The 24,991-nt window shown below is 43.9% G+C and overlaps 1 protein-coding gene across 1 annotated transcript in view; it reads left to right on the forward strand.

Annotated features, from left to right (window-relative positions):
- Positions 1-24,991, forward strand: part of SIAH3 (siah E3 ubiquitin protein ligase family member 3) — a 47,902-nt gene that overhangs the window by 17,440 nt on the left and 5,471 nt on the right. The gene's annotated exons all lie outside the window — the stretch shown is intronic.

Genomic DNA, 24,991 nt, shown 5'->3' on the forward strand with positions numbered 1-24,991 from the left:
GAAACTCCCCATCCACTTATAAATACTGTCACCTACGTTTTAGAGCTGGAAAAACCAAGGCCTTTCTGAGATTAAAGCTAGATCTATGACACAGAAAGGAGAAAGCCCCAGTCTCCTCTTTTTTCATTAAGAAAGTGTTCTCAGCAGTTCTGCAGAACAAGAGATGAAACCTCTTCTGAAGTCAGGGAAACTCTCAGGGGCTCAGCACTTACAGGTTCACACCTTTGCATCAGCAGAAAGAAGGGGCTTTTTTTGAAGTTGATCAAAATAGACTTGATTTTGAAGTTACAGAAATTATGCTGGTTTTGGAGATAATCAGTCCAGGCACCTTCTACATAGAATCATAGAATAGTTAGGGCTGGAAAGGACCTTAAGATCATCTAGTTCCAACCCCCCTGCCATGGGCAGGGACACCTCACACTAAACCATATCACCCAAGGCTTCATCCAGTCTGGTCTTGAGCACTGCCAGGGATGGAGCATTCACTACCTCCCTGAGTAACCCATTCCAGTACCTCACCATTCTTACAGTAAAGAATTTCTTCCTTATATCCAATCTAAACCTCTACTGTTTAAGTTTTAACCCGCTACCCCACATAAAACAAACAGAAATGATGTGCCAAAACAGAGAAAAGTAATTGTAAGCTGATAGCAGCTACAGTCCAGAAGGTGCCTGCTGAAGGACAGACACTATTCCCTATTCACCTCAAAATGCATAAACCAGGACCTGTGTGAGGACATTTCAGCTCCTGACTATTGCTTCAGCCCTAACAGTCTAGATAATAAATTAAGAAACTTACTTTCAAACCTGTGCTACATTGTCTTAAGATTACATTACACTTGTTATCCAAATAATAAGAAAAATAAAGACTTTGTTGAGTCTCCAGGGGAAAAAGTGATAATTTCATGCAAGATGCCTTTTGTTTGTCCCTGAGGTCAATGCCTGAGCACTGCCCATGGAGCGCTGTATTCCAGCTATGCCTCCACTAGTAAGTCATGGAGCGGAGACCTACAGCAAATGTCTTGTGATAATTAAGAGAAATAGGAAGTTTAGATTGGTTTAAATCCATGGTAGGATGCACTTAGGACTAAACTGCAGCTAAGTTTTGTGTCTGTGTTTCACAACAGTGAGTGCGTCTTGCTTGTTTCTTTGAGATTTTATCCACCTTTGAGCCAGAACTGGAGAATGGAGCGCAGGAATGGGAGATGGTTTCAGTGCTAAAAAGGGTGACTGGGTTTTGGTACCTTCCTTTTGGATGTGTTTGGTCATGCCCCCCATGAGGCAGGTGACAACCAAGGGGGCCAAGACAGCACTCTGATGGGCAGCAGCTCTGAAACTCAGCCTGGCTTTTGGCTATTCTGCAAACCAAGCTCCATGGAGAGCAACGGGGTAATTGTCCTGCAAGTGCTCAAATCTGCATTTTTCTGATCACTCGAATTCACTGAGAAAGTGATGATAGTGCAGGGCTTGTACTTTTCTACTGTCTTTTTCTTCCCTTTAATATAGCCAAGTGGTCTGCTATTAGCAGACATGCATTAAACTTCTTGGCACAGCATGTTCAGCACTGAGAGCAGGAAACGATCATTTTGGGGCCACTGCTAAGAAAACCCGTTGAGGTATCTCAGGGCAGAGTGAAAATCTAGTACTTAGGGATTAATTATCTGGAATTTAATGAGGCCAAAAGCCAGGTAGCAATTAAATGTCTGGAGATGGAGAGGGTAGTTTCATAACAGACTTCTGTGGTGAGGCTGGCTTAAGAAGTTTTTGCTCTCTCGTCTCAGTCTGTTATCAAATTACCATTTTGAGGGTTATTCTGTGAATGTGATTGCTGATGTGGTCTGCATTTCAGACTCTTTTGGGGGATTATATTTGAGCTGTGACATTTCGAAATCAGGCTCAGGTTTCTGCCAGATTGGAGCAATGAAGATGTAAGTATGTGCATGCATAGACATGTGCATTTTAACAGGTCAGCATAAATGCATTGAGGAAATTATGTTTGCATAGAGAAAGTACAAAGTCCAAGACTGGCAGGTTATGTCTATGCTGATAAACCAAAGAGCAACAGGAAACAGCCTCTTGCCTGAAGCTAAATGTCAATGATTTCTTCAGTTGGTTAGAGTTATCTTTCATTATAACAGTTTCACTGTGGAGAGATGTAGCTGGAGTGGTGCACACAGAGCCAGGGAGTGAGGTGATAATTTGGGTGTGTGGATCATCAAGACTACGATGCTTGGATTTACTACTTGATTTCTTTTGCTGGACATAGCCATATACCCCTTTTCACTAAACATATCCAGCTCCAGATACTGGCTTTGAAGTTTAAAAATCCAAAAGCCAGTATTTGTCTGACATAATTAAATTCAGAATATTTTTATTTGAATTTTGACTTTCTTAATTTTGTTTATATTATTTAAATATCTGAATAAAAGAATTTTTTTTTTTTCGTAGCAAATTATACTTTGAATAAGTCGACAGGAAACTGTACTTTTGCCTGATTTATGTAAACTAGTTGTTGTCCCCTGTACTCGGCACTGGTGAGGCCTCAAATCCTGTGTTCAGTTCTGGGTCCCTCACTACAAGAAAGACATTGAGGTGTGGAGCAGGTCCAGAGAAGGGCAAAGAAGCTGGCAAAGGGTCTGGAGCACAAGTGTGATGAGGAACGGCTGAGGGACCTGGGGGTGTTTGGTCTGGAGAAGAGAAGGCTCAGTGAGACCTCTACAATTGCCTGAAAGGAGGTTGTGATGAGGTGAGGGTCAGTTTCTTCTCGCAGCAAGTGATAGGAAAAGAAGAAATGGCCTGAAGTTGTGCTAGGAGAGGTTTAGATTGGATATTAGGAAAAAATTCTTCACCGAAAGGGCTGTCAAGCATTAGAACAGGCTGCCCAAGGAAGTGGTTGAGTCACTATCCCTGGAGGTATTTAAAAGAAGTGTAGATGTGTTTAGGGACATAGTTTAGTTGTGGACTTAGCAGTCATAGAATCATAGAATCATAGAATAGTTAGGGTTGGAAAGGACCTTAAGATCATCTAGTTCCAACCCCCCTGCCATGGGCAGGGACATCTCACACTAAACCATATCACCCAAGGCTTCATCCAACCTGGCCTTGCACACTGCCGGGGATGGAGCATTCACAACTTCTTTGGGCAACCCATTCCAGTGCCTCACCACTCTCACAGTAAATAATTTCTTCCTTTTATCCAATCTAAACTTCCCCTGTTTAAGTTTCAACCCCTTACCCCTATCACTACAGTCCCTAATGAATAGTCCCTCCCCAGCATCCTTGTAGCCCCATTTCAGATACTGGAAGGCTGCTATGAGGTCTCCACGCAGCCTTCTCTTCTCCAGGCTGAACAGCCCCAACTTTCTCAGCCTGTTTTCATATGGGAGGTGCTCCAGTCCCCTGATCATCCTCGTGGCCCTCCTCAGAGTCATAGAATAGTTAGGATTGGAAAGGACCTTAAGATCATCTAATTCCAACCCCCCCCGCCATGCACACTAAAGCATGCCACGCAAGGCTCTGTCCAACATGGTCTTAAACACTGCCAGCTTCCCTGGGCAACCCATTCCAGTGCCTCACCACCCTCACAGTAAAGAATTTCTTCCTTATATCCATTCTAAACCTCCCCTGTTTAAGTTTTAACCCCCTACCACTTGATGATTTTAAATGTTTTTTCCAACCTAAATGATTCTGCAATTCTAAGAAATATGTGAAGAGTTCCTATTTAGCGGTTTTAAGAAAAGCATGTTGCACGGTAAAACTCCTGACTACTGTATCACCTGGCATATAGGTGTCGACTTTGCATCAGTCCTATCTCCTGTTTCATCCAGTCCAGCTTTTCTGCAGAGTTCATGTTTCTCTCTGAGTACATTAACGATATCATTGCAGTTCTTGCTGTCGTAGCAAGGAGATCAGACACGCTCCCTGGTTTTTCCATACAGTATTCAACTCTGGTTATATAAAATATTACAATAAATTATTGCATCAAACAGGTTACAGACAACAGGATCAAAACATTATGGCATGACATGTGCAATATGAAATCATAGGCTCTACCTGGCTATGTATATGTACATATATTAGTTTGCATATGGACCTAGGAAAAGATTTGTGGAACTGGAGATTTTTTCAAAAATCAAGAATCGGGATATAACCACCCTGGGTTTGAGCAGAGCCCTTTTTACCTCTTACAAAAAGCCTGATGGCTTTCTGACAGCCACAGAACAGCTCTCTATCACTTATTTTGATTTTAAAGCTTTAATGAGATCAGCCATAGCTCAGCTTTCCTTAACTCTCTGCAGGCTTGTACCAACGCAGATGTTCATGAAGAAGAGATAATGATTTAAAAGCTCTAATTTTGTTACCCTCTCTGCCATCTAAGCTGATCCTAATGTGATTAGGAAAAGTCCTTTCTTATTTAGGCAGGGTCAATTTGTCTCAGTGGAGGTACGGAAAGGAGACACTGAGGGTGCCAGTGCTGGCTTCATGCTCAGAAATGTTAACCTAGGGGCTTGGAGACTTGTTAATGCAGTGTCCTTCATCGCATAAAAAGGCAGGGAAGAGTGACCCACTTTAGTCATTCCTTCTTTGTTTGCATTTATCTGGAAGCAATGACCTGACACATTTCCACAAGTGCTGATGAGCCCTTTCCAATGTTGTTATATGATCCTATGATTCTGTAAGCACGCTTTATACAAAAACAGGCTGCCAAACCTGGTCTCTGTGATTGTACCAGATCAAGCTGCGTTCCTCACATCTGATTTGTCACATAGCTTCATCTCAGTGAAGTGGAGGGCCACAAGAAACCCAGTGTACCAAACACTTGCTGCATGAGAAAGCAAGTTGTAGACTGGAGGGTTGAGGTGGTGTTGTGTTTTAACCCCAGCTGACAACTAAACACCATGCAACCACTCACCCTTCTCAAGTGGGATGGGGAGAAAATCGGAAAAGTGAGAAAACTCATGGGCTAAGAGCAGTTTAACACATAAAGCGAACACCACACACAAGCGAAGCAAACCAAGGAATTAATTCACCACTTCAAATGGTCAGGCAGATGTTTAGCCATCCCCAGGAAAGCAGGGCTCCATTACACATAACAGTTACTTGGGAAGACAAAAAACATCACTCCAAACGTCCCCACTTCCTTCTCCTTCCCCCAGCTTTACATGCTGAGCATGACACTGTATGGTGTGAAACACCACTTTGGTCACTTCCAGCCATCCTAGCTGTGTTCTTTCCCAACTCCTTGTGTACCCCCAGTCTACTTGCTAGTGCGGTGTTGTGAGGAGCAGAAAAGGCCTTGGCTCTGTGTAAATGCTTCTCAGCAATAATGAAAACATCCCTTAATTATCAACACTTTTCAACACTGATCCAAAACACAGCTCCATACCAGCTACTGTGAAGAAAATTAACTCTACAACAGCCAAAACCAGCAAGAGGGGGCTGTGAAGTCATGCTTATTTCGGAGCTATGTGCCACTAGATTAGGGCAGGAGCAGCAGGGAAGGAAGGGCAGAGCTGTAGAATGAAGCCCATCAGAGGAGAAGCACATGATATAAATGATGCTAAATGTGCCTGCCGTTAGGCAAAATATTGTGTTACCCTATTCCTACTCAGTCCCTGCTTTCACCATCACACCTGAAACATGAGCAGGCTACAGCAGCACAAGTTAACCTCCATCTGTACGGGCTGAAGACCATATGTCCAGTCTTCACTACCAGCTGAGCCCATTTTCTTGGGGGACACCTCTGACAGAGCTAACATGTCACTCCTGGCCTCATGCTGACACGCTTCTCTGACCTCTCATTTCTTATGTACTTATTTTCTGGTCATTCTGATGATAATAACAAAATTACCCTGGCAATTTCAGCTGCTGGTGCTCCACAGTGCTTGCTGTCCATGCAGTTCCTCCACTGCAGACAGCCGGTGTGATGTTTCCTGCTATCTTTTCCTACAGGTGTTTTCAGTGCCCATCTGGGGGCTGCCATTTGGCCTGTTAGTGCTCCCTGCATTTTCTCTGTGTTATGGTGGTGGATACCATGGACCAACTCATTTGTTGTTTGCCCCTTCTACCTTATCACAGCATTGTACTGCAAAGTCTTTCCCCACTACTGGATTAAGCTCAGAGATGGCTCAGCACTCTGGGTTATCTTTTCCAGAAATGGCACAAACATAAGTTTGTCTCCAAATGTGTCATTCTCAGTATTTCAAAATTCTTCACTTCCTTCATTCTCAGTCTTAGCTTTGTGTGCCAAACTGCTCTTTCATGAAGTGTGGGTATCCCTGCAGCTGGCATTGTTCAAAGAGGATTTTTAGGATTACAATAGTAATACTGCTAAGACTTTATACAAAGTGAAGATTTTTTGGGGTTTTTTTCCATGTCTGATGCAAACAGATGTTATAAACTTCTAGCAAAATGTCTTCTAGGCTGCGGCTTCTTGAGTGTTCTAGGGCACCGGAGCCCTGGACATGCTGTTCCCATTTTCTTCATGTTTCAGCAATGCTGCCAGGACACTACAGAGGCTGGTTTATTTCATGCAAATGTCAATTTTCTGGTTTCCTTTCCTTCTGGTCTTCACTAATTTTTCTAGTCTATTCGCTCTCTGTGGTAGTGAACAACCCTGCTCAAACACCGACCACCTGCTCACTCTTTCCCCATCAGCAGAAGGGGAGAAGAATTGGAGAAACAATAGTGAGAAAAACTCAGGAGTCAAGATAAAGACAGTTAAATAAGAGAAGGAAAGAGAGAAAACAAAGAACAAGCGATCAAACGCACTCACTTGCTGCCTTCCACCAGCAGACCAGTGTCCAGCTGATCTCCAAGCAAGGACTACTTTGGAAAGACAACCTCCTGAATTTATTGCTGAGCTAAAATATCTGTGTGTTATCAACACTGTTCTGGTCACAGATCAGTGCCGCATCCTATAGGCTTCTGTGAAGAAAGTTAACTCCATCCCAGCCAGACCCAGTGCTTCCTACTTCAATTTCACTCCACATGCTCAGTGACTCCTCCCTTCTTGCACACTGCTCTTCTCTGCTGCCAAATATAAAAGATACCTGACCAAATGGAGGTTCCCATTTTACCCAGTGGAGGGAAATAGGTATGCTTACAGTAGATGCAAAAGCAGATCAGGAGATGAACCCAGATGACTATGCTTTTTACTTTGACTCTTAGGAGAGCCTATACTGACGAGGTCATATGCAGATGCCTATGAACCTGTGATGTTAGGTAAGACAAGTCACATTTTGAGTTGTTTTTGAAATCTTTCAGTGATCTCAAAACTTTGAAACACAGAGCATAAAACTTTAACCATATTTCTCCTTTTGAGATCTTACATAGTCTAGCCCAGCAGACTGTCACCTTCCACTACCTAAATGGTCCACATCTTGTTCTGTGATTCTTACTAAAATCTGAATATTTGACCTTAAAAAGAGTCAGCACTGTGACGTACTACATACATCATTTTCCATTGGTGTACAGCTGGAAATACAACTCTGGTTGCATTTTTTACTCCTATGCCTTTGTGGTAAACATCAACACCAACAAATCACAATGAAAGTATTTCATTTCCATTAGCTGGAGGGATGGTGAAGATTAAAGAGAGAACAAGAACAAAGAAGCTGGATCTTCTTCAATTGGTCTTGCTGGCTTTCTATGCTGGAGAGAGGAAACTGTAACCTTCATTTTCTAGGTCACTTTGTTCAGGAACCTTTTGCTATGCACAAAGAGATTCTGTAAGCAAGGTGTACACAACTTTGAAGTACAAAACAGTTGTTTATTAGTTGACACAGACAAGAGATAGCTGGATTTAACGTGCTACCAGGCTAAGCATTAGTATGTTTGGTGTCCTCAGTAAGAAACCTGAAGAATCCTTGCTGGCCAAGCAGTCAGCCAGCAGGTAAGAAAGGGTTGACATTTGGGACACATCCATAGTGCTGCTGACTCTCCAGCTTCCAGCTCTCTGTGTTTCCATCCTAGGGTTTTATATCTTCCCATGCTGGCATTTTTCATCTTGAATCCTTTAGTTGTTCCCGCTCCCCATCTCAGCAATCCTACCTCTGTTTGCCTTTTCACCTTTCCCATCTCATGAGTCTGCAGACTTTCTCCCACTCTTCCTCAGAGGTTTGAGACTAGGCTATGTTGCTGTGTTAAAGGAGAGCCAGCCACTGGATTCCTGGATCACAGAGAGATACATCTCTAGGAGGAGAGAAGGTTGCAAGTGTGTCAAGACATGAGTGATTATGGAAGCACATATAGTGATTTTTTTGCTGGACACGCAGATCAGCAGTGCTGGTGAGCATATGCATATGTCCTGGGTTCAGCCATAGCAGTTATTTTTCTCCTTCTTCGTAGCTGGTGCTGTGCTGTGGTTTTGACTTTAGCCTGAGAACAACACTGATAATACTGATGTTTTTAGTTGTTGCTAAGTAGCATGTACTTACCCCCATCAAGGAATTTCAGTCTCATGGTCTGCCAGTGAGGAGGGGCATGAGGAGCAGGGAGGAAGCAGAGACAGGACACCTGACCTACAGTAGCCAAAGAGGTATTCCATACCATAGCACTTCATGCCCAGTATAAACTGGGGGCAGTTACCTGAAAGGCCCAGATTGCTGCTCGTGTCAGGCTGGGTATCAGTTGGCAGGTAGTGAGCAATTGTATTGTGTTTGTTGTTTTCTTTTCCTTTTCCCCTTTAAGATTTATATTCTCTCTCTTTATTTTTCCCCTTACCATTATTATTATTGGTGGTAGCAGTAGTGGTTTGTGTTATACCTTAGTTATTGAACTGTTCTTAGCCCATGGGAGTTACATACTTTCAGTTCTCCCCTCCATCCCTTCAGGAGTGGGGGGAAGAAAGGGAGGAAGTGAATGAGTGGCTGCGTGGTTCTGAGTTACCAGCTGTACTTAAAGCTTGAGAGTGTGTTATGACTGATAGGTCTTGGCTACCAGTATTGTGTGCCTACATCTAGGGAACCCCATGCAGGCATTCCAGACTGAATCCCTAATCTTGCTGAGCTCAGTTTAATTTTCCCTGCCCTCTTCTACTGCCACAGCCACCAACAGGTTCAGGTCCCACTGGCAGAGCAGAGCCCTCCACTACCTGGACCCTCCATTTGAATGCATTTTCCCAAAATCTTCATTCAAAGTATCCCCTTTTTCTCAGCTAGCAGTATGAACCCATTTAGTGCAAGCTTGCGTGTGACGCCACAGAGCAGAGTAACATTCTGTAGTAATAGACTGAGATACCCAAGGGTTTTAGTGTTCCCTGAGTATATAGAGATTCAGAGCAGCCCTGCAGAGAAGGACTTGGGGGTGTTGGTCAATGAGAAAATGAACATGAGCCGGCTTCAGTGTGCACTTGCAGCCCAGAAAGCCAACTGTATCCTGGGCTGCATTAAAAGGAGCGTGACCAGCAGGTCAAAGGAGGTGATCCTGCCCCTCTACTCTGCTCTCGGGAGACCTCACTTGGAGTATTGTGTGCAGTTCTGGTGTCCTCAACATAAAAAGGACATGGAACTGTTGGAACAAGTCCAGAGGAGGGTCATGAGGATGATCAGGGGACTGGAGCACCTCCCATATGAAGACAGGCTGAGAAAGTTGGGGCTGTTCAGCCTGGAGAAGAGAAGGCTGCATGGAGACCTCATAGCAGCCTTCCAGTATCTGAAGGGGGCCTACAGGGATGCTGGGGAGGGACTCTTCTTTCAGGACTGCAGTGATAGGACAATGGGTAATGGGTTAAAACTTAAACAGGGGAAGTTTAGATTGGATAAAAGGAGGAAGTTCTTTACTGTGAGGGTGGTGAGGTACTGGAATGGGTTGCCCAAAGAAGTTGTGAATGGTCCATCCCCAGCAGTGTTCAAGGCCAGGTTGGACAGAGCCTTGGGTGCTATGGTTTAGTGTGAAATGTCCCTACCCATGGCAGGGGGGTTGGAAATAGATGATCTTGAGGTCCTTTCCAATCCTAACTATTCTATGATTCTATGATTCTGTGTAAGGGATGGATAAGTTTCCATGATGGATGATGCCTTAGCCAGTGTAGGGGCAAACTGTGATGTTTCCTTTACCTGTCCAAAATGACCTGTTGGGGACTCAGGGCAAGATCCAGCTCCTAAAATACAGTTGGATGCTATTTCTTCTCTAACTCTCTTTAGCTACTGTTTCCTGTAAAACACAATCCATGGAAACTAGGACCAGACCCTAAATTTATCCTGCTTCATGTCAGGATGCAAACTGTGAAAGCCTCTCCTGTCTCTGCATCTTCCTGGTCCCAGGAGTGCAGCTCCATAGCAGAGGTGCAGTGGAGCTCTGCTGGTTTTGTTCAGCCAAAGATTTGGATTTATCTTGGTTCACCCTTGCTGTAGTCCTTTTCAAGGTACTTGTTATGCTCAGTGCTGGAGAAATATCAACAGCAGAAATAAAGAGGGTGGCACAACAGCAAAGCAGCCAAGTGAGAAATTCACCACTCCAGCTCAAATGAGGCTCATTCTGGCAATTCAGCATTTGCTCTTCTCCCTGGAGCCACGGCTCCTATAACAGCAATGTCTACAAAACCTTGAGGTGCCTCCACTGAAACACAATGTCACCTGCTCACAGCAGAGCATGTTCAGCTGAATGCCACCCTTCGCCAGGTGACTTTAGTTGTGTTGATGGGATCTGTATATATAATGAGAAGCCAAAGATACCCTTGCTCCGGAGTGCCAGTACCAGGAAACAAATGACATAAAAGGAAAGTAATGCACTCCTGTGCCCGTACTCCACACTTAAAATTAATTCCCTGTAACTGAAACGCATTGTTCACATAAATCTCACCCTGCTTTTAAGCTAGGACATAACCTCAGCTTAATTGATATTTGTGCTTGAAGACAAAAAAATCAATTTGGCACCTCTAAAGAGCCTTTAGGATTTTCACAGAGAAAGACTTTCCGTGGTAAGCAAGCTTCTTTTTATAAGCTCAGGTCTGTGAATACAATATGCCTTTGATAGTTACACACATGGACTTGGAAATAAATACACCTTGTGGATGCATCCTTACCTTTGTCTCTTTTGTCAAATGCCCAGGCACTTGAAAACTTGCACAGATAGCTCCCATTCTTATCTTTGCTGTCTCACTACTCCAGGGCTAAGGTGCCTGTTTATAGTTATTTATCAGTGTGTACACAATGAAGTCCTGTGGAGACATCTGAAATGTGGGTATGCCACTTCCATTCCTGGTTTATTGCTCTTTAGTCACTGTTCACCCAGTAATAACCTCATATTCAGGTGAAAGTGCACAAATTAGGTGGGAATTTTACCATCAAACCTGCCATATGGGCATTTCAGCATAAAAAATAATAAAGAAAGCTCAGCCACATTTCTGAGTGATCAGACTTGGGATGGGGTTAGCCACATACCCTCACAAACATACCCTCTCTTAAAGCTCTGAACCAAGAAGGTAGGAGAGCAAGGAGTCTGCTAGGTTTTGAAATGAGCTTGTACAGCAGGTTCACTACACTGTTATCATGCCTTGTAACACACCGTGCCTCTATGTCCTACAATTTATGTGCTAAGTATTTCTAATACAGTGAACACATTGATCTCAAGGGCAGATTGTGAAGCGATGTGACTCTTCAAATGACAGGGAAGGTAAAGCCTGAATGCCCTCTTCTAACCGTAGAAGAGCTGTAGTACGGCTGAGGAGTTGAAATCAGTCCAAAAAGGCTGCTGACACAATGTACACTTGAAGGAAGAGATGTTTTTTACACAGTGCTTTATGAAAACAAACACGTACCTGACATGTAACTGCATCTTGACTTAAGATGCCAAAATAAAAAGCCTTCTGCAGGAAAGTGCTTATTATTTTCCCTTCCAAATGACCGAGTGCATAGGAAAGGTGCCAAAAGTTGTCCCTGAAGGCTGACAGTCTCTGTGCAACCGTTAACCTTCAAGAACTTAGGAAGGAACATGGGAACTCCCCTGATGTGAATCTCTGCCTCTTGCCTACACAAGCTGAGCCACCCCTGGGTGTGGGAAATTTGGGTACGGCTGTATCCACCAAGCTACAGCAGGACAAGGACACAGCACCAACTTGCAATCATCCATGCTTTGTGATGGCCAGCACTCTCCCTGGATTTGTCCCATGCCAGCAAGCACTCTCCTCAATGGTCTCAGAGACCAGGGGCTGTTCCCACAAGGCAAGTTGAACTACATGGACAAAGATGTGTCAATAGCCCTCAGGGCCAGGGAATGGCTCCCAGCCTATTTTATTAACCTGTCTAAAGGAAGTCCAGGCTGGTAAATTAGAACTGAGGTCTGAGTTTGAGGTGTGTTCCTTGACCACCTGCACTACTTCCTTGGCACAACTTCAGACTATCCTGTCTCCCCTCAATGAAAGTGTGTCTGTAAGCCAGGTTGTGTCACCTGGGCTTGGGAGTAAAGATCTGTCCGTAGACCTCCTTTATTTGGCAGTTTAAGCCTTGCATATAAAACCTGTGTTATTGTCCTTTAAAGGCTGCAAGTCATGGTGGAAATAGGGATGCTTGCTTTGTCACATGGGGTCTTTCACATGAGGGACAAGCTGGTAGAGAGGTTATCAGCTGAGTTTGTCAGCTAGATGGTCAGTGGTAAAACACATTTCACATGGCAAAAAGAGGGCATAGAGGTACTCCAGCTGGCTAGCTGAGATCCTGAAGGCAGCCCAAATTTAGAGTGGGGTGTTGACAGCCCCATCTCCTGGCTCAGTTAGGGCAGAGTTCAGGAATGAGCAGAGATGTTATCAGGAGAACCTAAATTCATTAAAGAACTACTCTGAAGGACATGAAGACAAAAATGGGACATGTTTGAGGCAACATGGGGACAAGCCAGTGCAGGGTCAGGCAGATGAGACAGAATCAAAGGACTTGAAGATGACCAGGAAGCCCAGGAACAAAGGCAGGAACATGGTGGGATTAGTCCCACCTGAGTGTAGGAGCTGAAAAACAGATGTCTGCATCTGAGCTCAGCTTAGTTGCCCTCAACTTCCCTTACAGGCAGTGGTGCACCTTACAAGTGATGCCAGAATCAGGTTGATGCCAGAATCAGGATAATGCCAGACTGAACTGGGAAGAGAGTTCAGCCATAATTATACTACTTTACAGCTTCAGATGGTTTAAGTTACTCCTGATGTTATTCCATACACAGACTTTTATAATTTTTCAGTCTGCATTCCTTTAACTACAGTCAGCTGTGTAAGACCAGTGGCAAGGAACTCCACCAAAACGACATTTGCAGGTCAGCTTAGGTTGATACTGCTGTCACCGATGCTTGTTTTCACATTTGCCTGGTAAGAAAGAGTTGCAGTTTACCTTGTACCATATCTTTATGAAACCTTCTTTTTACTTCAGTTTCTCATCCTGAAACATTCACGTTCCTCTCATCTTCTGTCACTGTCAACTTGATATCCATCACTTGAAAGCGTGATAGTGTCTCCCCTTTCCTGTTTTCTCACTGTCCCCTCTACTTCACTGGCCAAATTGCATGGCTTAAAAAATTGCAGCCAGCTATCTCTGTCACCAGGGCTTGGCACCTTTGCAAGTATGAAAGGAAATAAAATACTGAGCAATTAAAAGTGAAAATGAAACATGGAGCAGTATGGCAGATCACCACAATGCTGAGGTTCTTGAATCACAAGGGTTATTTTTATCTTGAACCATTCTCATTTCACATCATCTATGTAATTACTCTGTAACCGAGGGCAGCACCAGGATAGCAGCTATTTAACACAACACTGAGTCTTCTCTGTAACCTATTAATTTGGATGATGTCCAGCCAGTTTAAGTCACAGCTGATTCAGATCCTGTACATCTCTGCTTGCTGCTGCTGATTGCCATTCTGATAAACAGCAACAGGGTGAAAGAAAGAAAGCAGTGTAGGCCTGCTCCTCCATTTATTTAATGTATCCTCAGTAGCATTGCTCTGTAATATGTATGTTACCAATCAATACTTGATATAATTTTAGCAAATGGTGCTGGAGCAAGCCCAAAAGCTAAAGCAGATCTTTGTGTAAAACAGGCAGCAGGAATAAACAAAGAGAAAGCTCATGCGGGAAGCAAAATGGATATGTGACTTGCAGGTCCAGCTTGCAATGACCTCACAGCCTCAGGGCCACCAGAAAGACAAAGCATCTATTGGAAAAGAGAATTTGTCTCAAAGAAATTTGTAGCAAGAAAAGCATTTGTCTCAAAGAAATTCGTAGAAAGAAAGTGGTAGGTTTCCCACTGTAACTGCATCAGCACTTTCTGTGGAAAGAGTTTTTCCACTGCTTGCCCTGAAGTTAGCTGTTCTCATCAACACTGACAAGACCCCAAACAGGGATGAGGTTAATGATCTGTATCCTAAGACCATGAGCACCGGGTCTACTCTGGTTTGCAGTGGTGGAGGAGATGTGTTCATACAGTCCTGTTCTGTGCTGGAGTGCACTGGCCTAAGTGGCTATGGAAGTAGGAAAGCAGTGAAGGTATTAAGACCTTCATTGATCATTTAACTTCTGGGCTGTGGTCTAAATCTGCAGCAATTCTTGGCATATCACTTCAAAAGGCAACCTTGCAGATCTTCTTGTTTGTGCTTCCCTGAGCCCATGAAAACAGTGCAGTCAACTCTGCTGTAGAAGAATTATAGGTCTGATTTCCTTCCATGCTAAGCTGAAATCCCAGTGTAGAGGGGAAAGATATAACCCAGCTCCACAAAGTAAGGATAGGATACTGCTCTGAATACTTTCTCTGCCTGTGGATGCACTAGATATATCTCTATGAACTAGGGACAATAGGAAGATTTTCCATCCTATGTTATATCAGAAAAAGGAACAGCTAGTCAACTCATGACTGGCTATTAGCTGATTAAGTGGCAGTTGATTCTTACAATTTTGTTTTCTTGAATACATGAATACACGAGATGATGCAAGGGCACTGTGCCACATGATGGGAAAAGCCTGGTGAGTCAGGATGAGTTTCAGGGAGGAGCAGTGCTACTGAATCACATTTGAGGATCCAGAGTGCAGACAGAGCACAGACTCAGACCAGGACAAACACTACTGTGCTAGCTACATGTGCATGATATACAGCCCCCACAGTCTAGGGGCAGGAGAGTCTGAGCAGAAGCCAAATATGTATACCTTGAGCTTGGGACTCTGCAGGACTGTTAATTTTGCCTTCACACATCTCAGAGTCAGGTTATCTACGATATTCTTCAGTATTTCTCATAAAACTTTGAAAGCTATTTGTTTCCCAGCACAGGATGTTTTTCAAGCAGACCAGCTTTGATACCTGGCAGTAGGTACCAACATGCAATCAGCATCAGGCTAGGTGAACAGGGGGCTGCCATCACAGTTGCTGTTGAGAGGCAACTGTCCTATTCACTCAATCCCTTTTGATTCAAAACCTCTTTGAAGGGCCATTTAGCTGTGAGCAATGATAGAGGGAAAAGGGCAAAGCAAATACGTGGCTAACTGCTCCTTTGTCTGTATGAAGTCCAGCATTCAGCAGTTAGATAGCACTTCCAGCTAGCCATGGGAGGAATCCAGTGGAAGTGGAAAGTCCTTTTGGGCTCTGTGATTCAGGCTCATGGCTTCAGGTCCTACTGTCACTGAGTTTTTACCATACGTAAATCTAGAAAGAGCCTCTGGTAAAGGCAGCTTTCATCTCATTATCAATTCAATTTCTGTGATAACCCTGCTGGGGTTCTTAATTTCTTGCGTTAAAACAACAAATGAGATGACCCATCTGCAATCTCTAATATGTATCCCGGGTCAGTGATCATTCATTTGTTATAGTGCTTCTCACCCAAAGGACAGAGATGAAAATTTGTTCTCCTAATGGCAAGAGCTGTAAATTAGTTTTATTTCACTGCTAAATCCAGAGGCCTGAAAATTAGGATGACCCGCTCTTAGCTGGGAAGAGAATGTGTCAGCTCAAAGGATTTTCTGCATTAGACAAATAAGCAGCTCATAATCACCCATTAAGTAGTCACAGTGGCTGTCTCCTGACACTCCAAGTTGTAGCTTTCCTGACACACTGAACATGGTGAAACTTTTGAAGTCTGATGTTTATTTCTGGGCCAGCGACCCCAGTTCCACTTCTAGTCCAAGAAGAGACATGAACATCTCCTGCAGGTGCTGCACAGTGATTTCATTTTTTCCTGAAGGTTGCAATGTTCAAAATAGGGATAATCATAGAATCATAGAATGGTTAGGGTTGGAAAGGACCTTGAGATCATCTAGTTCCAACCCCAATAGTGAATTGCTATGTGAAGCTACATCTTGTCTCTGTTAGTAAGAGAGCTTTATATGCATAGCTCAGGTTTGAACATGTCTATCTTTTAGACATGCACATTTAGATGAGACAAATCCCACACAAAAATTATCTAGTTGTTTGTCACAGTTGTTTCTTCTGCTAAGTAATGCTATCACAGAATCCCAGAATGGAAAGCACCTCTGGAGACCATCTAGTTCAACTCCTTGCTGAAGCAGGTTCACCTAGAGCAGGTTGCAATGATAGTGTCCAGGCAGGTTTTGAGTGTCTCCAGAGAGGGAGACTCCACAACATCTCTGGATAGCCTGTTCCAGTGCTCTGTCCCCTCAGATGAAAGTTCTTCTTCATACATCATCAGATGGAAATTCCTGAGTTTCAGTTTGTGCCCATTGTCCCTAATCTTGTTGCTGGGCACCAATGAAAAGAGTCTGGACCCATCCTCTTGACACCCAACCCTTAAGATACTTGAATACACCGATAAGATCCCTCTCAGACTTCTCTCAGCTAAACAGGCCCAGCTCTCCCAGTCCTTACTCTTAAGAGAGATGCTCCAGTCCCCTGATCATCTTTCTAGCCCTCTCTTGGACCCTGTCCAGTGATTCCTTGTCTTTCTTGAACTGGGGAACAAAGAACTGGACACAGTACTCCAGATGTGGCCTCACCAGGGCTGTGTAGAGGGGGAGTATCACCTCCCTCAGCCTGGTAGCCACACTCGTCCTAATGCACCCCAGGATACTATTGGCTTTCTTGGCCACAAGGACACATTGCCAGCTCGTGGTTAACTTGCTGTCCACCAGATTTCCTTGTCCTTCTCCACAGAACTGCTTTCCAGCAGGTCAGTTTCCAGCCTGACTGGTAGATGGGGTTAATCCTGCCTAGGTGCAGGACCCTACACTTGCCTTTGTTGAACTTCATTAGGTTCCTGTCCACCCAATTCTCCAGAATACCAAGGTCCCACTGAATGGCATCACAGCCTCCAGGTGCATCAGCCACTCCTCCCAGTTTCTTATGTATCATCAGTGAAATTGCTGAAGGTACACTTTGTCCCTTCATCCAGGTCACTGATCAAGAAGTTGAGTAAGACTAGACCCAGTACTGACCCATGGGGAACACCACTAGCTACATGCCTCCAACTAGACTCTGCACCACTGAGCACAACCCTCTATGCTCTGCCATTCAACCAGTTCTCAGTCACTGTCCACCCATCTAAACTGCAATTCCTGAGCTTACCTATGAGAGTATTATAGAAGACAGTGTCCAAAACTGCTGAAATCAAGGTAGACAACATCCACTGCTTTCCCCTCATCTACCCTTATCCTTGAAGTCTTTGCAATCCTATGGGTCTAAAAGATGCTTTTCTGAGTTAGCATGGACTTGCTGACACTTTGGAAATTGAGGGTAAGCCATCACTGCATGTTCATAGTGTGGAAAGAAAGGAAATGAAGGATTTTAAAGGCAGATGGAAGCTATGTTGACAGGGTCAAACAGCCTTTACTGAGCAAGCAGCTGCTGAAGTCACAGAAACTCTTGGCTGCCTCCTCCTGGGAGTGTGGTGTGTCTCCTGCAGTAATTACACATGTGACTCCAGCCCAGGGTCACATCCACACAGGGAGCAGGGACTGCAGCTGGGACCTCAGTGGCCTGAGCCCTGAGTGGTGGAGCTGTGCCCTCTTGCACGCGTGCACCCTGGCCTAGGGAGAGGCAGGCAGCACTGCAGCACCAGAGATAGAGAGCAGGTCTTCCCTTGGTATCCCATCCCTGAGATACCACCCCTCCTTTCTTCAGCCCTGGCAGCCCTTTGGGGAGAAGGAGAGAGGTTTGTTCTGTGAAAGAAAGGTGAAACACCTTTGATGTGATTAAATGAATGATCGGTCATCTTGTTCAATGGCAAATCACACAGAAAGTCCTACAGAAAGCTGAAAACACAGAAAACCACAATCCACCCCACTTTAAAATCCTCCAAACCTCTAAGTGTATCAGAATTGTACAATTATTCGCTTTCATGATGTTCACAGTATGAAGTATTGTACAGCAGGCAAAGAAAGCACTGCAGATTCAGAGGCTGTCAGTACAGTACCTTTCCATAAGCATGAATGTCAACTTAGAAAGTTGTTGCATTTTTTCTTCAACAAAACCCTTTAAAGTTTCACTCTATTAATAGAGATGGAACATTGTCTTCTCTGGCTAAGCTGAGCCTTCCTTTCTGTTCTTTCTACCTGCATCCTCCACATGTGAAGAAAACTTTGAGAAGAACTATTCTTTGAGAATTTGAGGGGGAGGAAGAAGGAACAGGCTATGATTTGCACAAAATTAGAAGTATTTGTGACACAAGCGAAATGTTCCCATTAAAATGCCCCTTTCCTTAGTGCAAAGAATGTATCAGTGAAGCATCAGCATACATACACAAACTAAGAACATTTCACCAGACTTGCAGTTTGGTTATCATGCCCTAAGCTAATGGCTTGCATTGGTTTTCTGGATTGTTTTGCATTTTTTCTTATTTCTCAAGACTGACTACACAAACTGAAGACACGCTTTCAGCTGACATTGGAATAAGGATGAATTTTGGGTTGTCTTGTAACAGGGAGACCACTGTCATCTAGTGCCATACTCACTGTGCAGATACTCAGAGCAAGGGCAAGGTGAAAGCTCATGGCTAGGTCATTAGTGGAGAAGGGGCAGGGATGTGTCAGGGAAAGGAGAGTTACTGTGAGCGCAGCACAATCTATTTTCCCTTCTTCTCTTCCTAACACTCCTGAAACCTGAGCATGACCTCCACCACACCAGGCCATTGTGGATGTGTTTGAGGTTACCCATTGCTGTTCAGTATCAGTGACAATACCTCCTGCTGAGGAGCAGGAGGGAGGCAGGCCACTCTTACAGCTCATAGAATCACCATAATCACAGAAGTTCCAGCTCAAAGGTTGGAAGGGACCATAAAGCTCATTCAGTTCCAACCCCTCGCCATGGGCAGGGACACCTCCCACTAGACCAGGTTGCTAAAAGCCCCATCCAGCCTGGCCTTGAACGCTGCCACGGACACAGCTCTCGGGAGAAGGTCTTAACCAAAAATGAGGAGTGTCATTCAGCTCAAACATTACTTAGTGACTGCTACAGAGATAGTGTAGAGACAGGGAGCCAGTGTCAGCAGCATTGCATGCCCTGTGCTCCCTCCATGTTTCATCTACCTGGTCCCAGTCCCAGGTCTGAACTAAGCTGACATAGGCTTAATTGCACATTACCCTGTGACAGTTGCAAGAGCAATGTGACACAGAGCAAATCCTTGGCCAGGAGGTGTGTGCAGATGGGAGACACTGGTCACACCAAGAGAGGTCACAGGCTTGTTCAGCAACCATCACCTTACCTTTTCTCTCTTTTCAGTGGACCAGTAACGTTTGTGCTGTCCTTTGGCACTCCCAGGGTGCATTTCTGAAAGAGCAGTTAGTGGATTTAAATGTCATATAATTGTGATAGCTGGAGGTTGCCTGATGGAAAGGAAGCATTTCGATTGTCTCAGGGTGGATTAGGTCTAATTATCTCAGATGACACCAGCAAATCAGTTCCTCTCGGAGACATGCTGTTACTGTAGTAACTTGTAAATGAATATTGGATGATGAGTTATTAGAGGCAGCCTGAACTGGTAAGTTTATGAGCACAGTGGGCAATAATTTCTTTTTTTTTTAATTCTTTTCCATATTAATTTCCTTTTTGGTGTGAATGTAAAACACAAATCAGTGGGTCAGATATAGGGCACTTGTGAACTTAGTCTCCCCAGCCAGACAGAGCAGATGCAGCTTGGAACTACTTTATCATTTGGTTTTTAATTAAAGCCTATAATGGTTTTGCACTTTATCCAAAATACAAAGTGGATAAAGGATGCAGTGAATCTTCAGATAATGCTACATTTTCTATTATCTCTTTTTACATATGCAGGCCACTCACTACATCACCCAGCTCCACAACCAGCATTGCCTCATGAGCTATCTGGTGATAAACAATGGTTACACCCTGCCCTTCTGAAGCAAAAGCTGATAGTGTGTGCCTTAATTTCCAGTACTTGCCTTATGTGGCCAAAGGGGATGACATTTAGAGGCATCACCCTTGCTTAGAACAAGGTATAAAATCTTCTTCTAATCCAAGGAGAAGAGGGTAAATGACTCCACGCCGCAGTGCATCAGTAGTTGCAACGCAACATCAGATATCTTGCACTATGGTTTGTTGTCATTGTATTAGGCCCAATCCTAAAATGCAGCAAAGAGAATTCAAATTGCAAATCAGGTTCCAGGGGCACATCCCACCTTTCATCCCAGCTTCTTCCACACCTGTAATTGCTCTAGCCCTCCTGTGGGGCTGGGCATTCTGCCAGGAGGAGGCTCAGGCTCTCCCAGAACTGAACCAGAGATGTCAGACTCTCCTCCCTTGTTCACCAACACTGTACCCTCTATTTTTATAGAAGGCCACCAAATTTGTGGAGCACAATTTTCCCTTAGTGAAACCATGTCAGCTCTCACCAATGAGCTCCTTATTTTCCGTGTGCCTGAGCATGGTTTCCAGGAGGATCTGCTCCACAGTCTTGCCAGGCACCAAGGTGAGACAGACTGGTGTCTCCAGGTCTTCCTTTTTCTCCTTTTTAAATGTGAGGGTTGTGTTTCTCCTTTTTCGGTCAGTGGGAGGTTCACTGGTCTGCCACGACTTGTCAAATATGATGGATAGTGGCTTAGCAACTTCATCTGCCAGCTACATCAGAACCCACAAACACACTTCATCAGGTCCCATGGACTTGTGCATCTTCAGGTTCCTTAGAGGATCTCAAACCTAATCTTCTCCTAAAGCAGGTGCTTCGTAATTCTTCCAGTCCCTGCCTTTGCTTTCTGTGACTTGCGTAGTGTGGCTGGAGCACTCATTGGTGAAGACTGAGGCAAAAAAGTCATTGAGTACCTCAGTCTTCTCCATATCCTGGGTAACCGGATCTCCCATTTCCTTATGGAAAAGGCTAACATTTTCCCTAATCTTCCTTTTATCACTGACATACCTATAGAAGCTTTTCTTGTTGCCCTTAACATCCCTGGCCAGATTTAATTCTATCAGGACTTTAGCTTTCCTAACCTGATCCGTAGCTGTTTGGATATTCATACTCGGTTAAGTCCTTAGAGCAAGCACAAGGCAATTACCACAGGCTATGTGATGTATATCAACTTGTCAACCTGCCAGACCTCCACAGGTCCAGATGCTTCCATTTCATCTCTATACTTTTCATTTGTTTTGGCTAGCAAATAACAGTGCCGGATGCCCCACGGGAATTGCCCATGTGCATGGTTTTGTTTGTATCTACTCCAAGCATTTTGTTTCTCAAAGAAATAAAAGAAAGTGATCTCAGGTAAGATCCAGCAAACACAACAGCTAGACCAGGATTAGTCTGGATTTCCATGACCCGTCTGCAGCTTTGGCTGAGGGTCAGCAAGGTGGTGCATCTCCCTTCAGCCTGAAGCACTGGAGGTTTCAGTGTCCTCTCTCCTGGGCTGGGAATGGTTCGCCAAACTTGGACTTAAAGCAGGAGAGCTGAAGGGCATGACCTGCCAGTGTCTACACCTGGATCCCTCTCAGAAAGTACCTTTGAAACTGAAAAGCTTTAGTATAGATCCTGTTTATATTTCATTATAATGACATAGTTTTCAATATATTGAAGAACATTCAGTTTCTTGATTTTTTTGCTTGCACTTCAAGTCTGAATGACAGTTTATGTTGGTTTTTGAAAAGCAAGAGGCTTTAATTTGAGAATAATGTCTTTCCACCTAGGATACATTTAAAATGCTGCAACGCTCTTGCTACATCTACCACAAAACGTTATTTATTTTTCTTCCAAAATACTCCTAAAAATATATGGCCTCATCTAAAACTCAGGGTCCTCTGACAGACAGAAGTGTGGACGTGTACTAAAGCAGCATTTTCTCTGCATACTCCGAGGTGTGTAATTAGCATGAGGACAACCATTAACACATCCCATGCGCTGTATAACCAAGTCACACTTGATTATGTTGCAAAGTGAGATGAGCAAAATGAGCTTGAAGTTGCCCTCTTTCTGCTATTTGATAGAAGGGAAAACAAATCCTACCACTGCCAAAGCTGCAACTAATATTCAGTGCTTAAGAAATTCAGCTGATGCATTCATAATGAACAGGATTTTGTGTAATTAAAATTTTAAATAAATCCCCAACATGAGCCCTGGCTTGGACTTCTTCATTTCAGATGTGGAAGCACAGTTTTTGACAAAATACGCTGAGGGTTTGGGGTTTTTTCCTTCTCTTTTCTTTCATCTGAGAGATTTACAAAATCTCATTAGCATACTAAAAAATAGCAGGAGAGAAATTAAATGAAAACTGGGATTAAAAGACTCACTAGTTTCTTCATGTCACCTTTATAGTTCTTTTGAGCATCTGTCCCCGTGGTGGGTGTAAGTAGCGTGGAGGTGGATATTAGTGGGTGGCAAAGCTTTTATGAGGCAGAAAGAAGCTGAGAATTAGAAAATTATTGGAGGCAGTTTCCATACAGATGAGAAGAAGTAATCAGACACTGAGAAACCAGGGAAGAGAGGAAGACAGTAAGAAAACTGAATAAATGGCACATTTCACTGGCAAAGAAAATGCCAATTTGTTTCAACAGAAGCTGTGAAAGTTGCCATGGAGCTCTCACTTGAAGCATCCCACAGCTGCAGGCCTGGTTCCTCCTTGCCTGTGGAAATCTTTCTGTCAAAGCCAAAAATCCACCAAGTTCTCATGTCACATTTCCAGGCTGCTCACCTACCTATAGGGTGAGCTCATCCCTCTCTGTCACTTGTCACACATAGGGTGGTGGAGATGAGATGAGTGACGGCACATTTGCAAGGAGGTCCTATAGCTGGGAGGAAGACATGCTGCCCTGGAGTGCTGGACTCCATTCATGCCTCTGTCTGGAAAGCCCTGTATGACACTGGAGAGTCACTTACAGAAAGCTGTTCATGGATGGCTTCAGTAGATCTCTGCTCCTGAGTTGCTCAATCTGAAGTCTTAGACCTGATTTGTGGATAGTTTAATCACTTGTAGCTGCAGCTGAGGTTAATGGAGGTTGGAGTTTGAAAATATTGAGTGCACCAGGAGGCAATTCTATGAAAAACCACAGGGCCTGTCTGATATAAGCTGGACAACAAAATATGGCCAATATACTTAGATCTTTAATCTCATTGTGCCTAGATTCCTTGACCCTAAATGGAGAAATAATACTGCCATTGTACTTTAGCTCAACATCATATGTATCAGCTGACAGATGCCAGTGATGCACAGAGAGCCACAGCAATGAGACTCATAGAAGAAAAATACCTAAATTAACTCAGAGGCAGTTTGGAAAGAAAATACACTGTCTCAAATTTGGGATTATTTTCTCAAGGACAACAAAAAAAAAAAACTCATCATCAAAATGCATGGGCCTCCCTTCCCCAAGGTCCCACTATTTTTTAAATACAAAAGGTGCTAGAAAAAAAATGGAAATAACAGTGAGTTTCCTATCTTCATAATTCTCAGAAACATTTGGAGCAGACCTGTAAATGTTACTGGTCTATACATAAACACATGTACGTGTGTTTAAGTAGGTGTATGTTTAGTTTAATATGTATTTAAAAGCCAGGTGTTACCACAAACAACATAATCTTTACAAAGTTGTACACAATAGGAAACTGGATCTCAGAGTGGGGTCACCTGTAGCAGGAGTTAGCACAAGGGACATGTTAGTACAGGTGGTGGGTTGGTAAGAGGGGAGACGAGCACAGCCCTTTCCAACCCCTGGCTCACACTGAAAGTCACAGCTGCTCTGAACATAAATGGCTCCAACCAACTCTCATGTAATCCAGCCAAGAAAACTCTGGATGAGAATGAGAGTTGGGATTCACAGATGGAGAAGGTATGGGTTCCCTCTCCAGAGGAAGATAAAGTTGCAATGTCTCATGGTGTGCTAAAGCTGGACCTCGGTGGAGGGGAGCACTGTCTGCTGGTTTGGGTTGGCTGGCATGCCCGATGGCTTTATTTTCATCTCTGCTATTTTTTGCGTGACCCTGCTCAGAAGCCCCATCACAGAATCATAAAATGGTTAGGATTAGATAGGACCTTAAGATCACCCAGTTCCATCCCCCCTGCCATGGGCAGGGACATCTTCCACTAGACCAGGTTGCTCAAATAGCTATCAAGCCTGGCCTTGGCCTTCAGACTACACTATTGACTTCCTCAGGCAAATAGCCTAGCCCATGGGTGAATTAATGAGTGTTGGCAAAGTTGTGTGTAATCACTGGATAAAATGCAATTGCATAGGTGTGAAGTGTCTGGAAAAGGGTGATTATTCCCAGCACCTGCTTTGCTGTCAGAAACCCTCATTGACTGGGCAATGAACCAGTCTTTGTCCTCACTCCTTGGGATGTTCTTGGCGTGCTCTGGCACTGTTCACAAGAATGTAAAACCTGATTTTTTACACATTATGTGTGTTATTGTAAGTAAAAGTATGAATGAGGCATCCAGGCTCCCAGTATAACACTGGGAAAGACTGGGAAGTGCAGGAAGGTTGTATTTAACCTTCATTCTGAAGACCTGCACAGCATTTATTCTTCCGCAATGCAACAGTGCTATTCTCCCTCCTTTTAGTCTGGGTCATCAGGGTCAAGGTCCTCTCCCCTGGAGTGGGAGAACTGGATTAAACCCTCCCTCACCCTGCGGGGTTTG

The sequence above is a fragment of the Melopsittacus undulatus genome, chromosome 2 (assembly GCF_012275295.1).
Source record: "Melopsittacus undulatus isolate bMelUnd1 chromosome 2, bMelUnd1.mat.Z, whole genome shotgun sequence".
Taxonomy (NCBI): domain Eukaryota; kingdom Metazoa; phylum Chordata; class Aves; order Psittaciformes; family Psittaculidae; genus Melopsittacus; species Melopsittacus undulatus.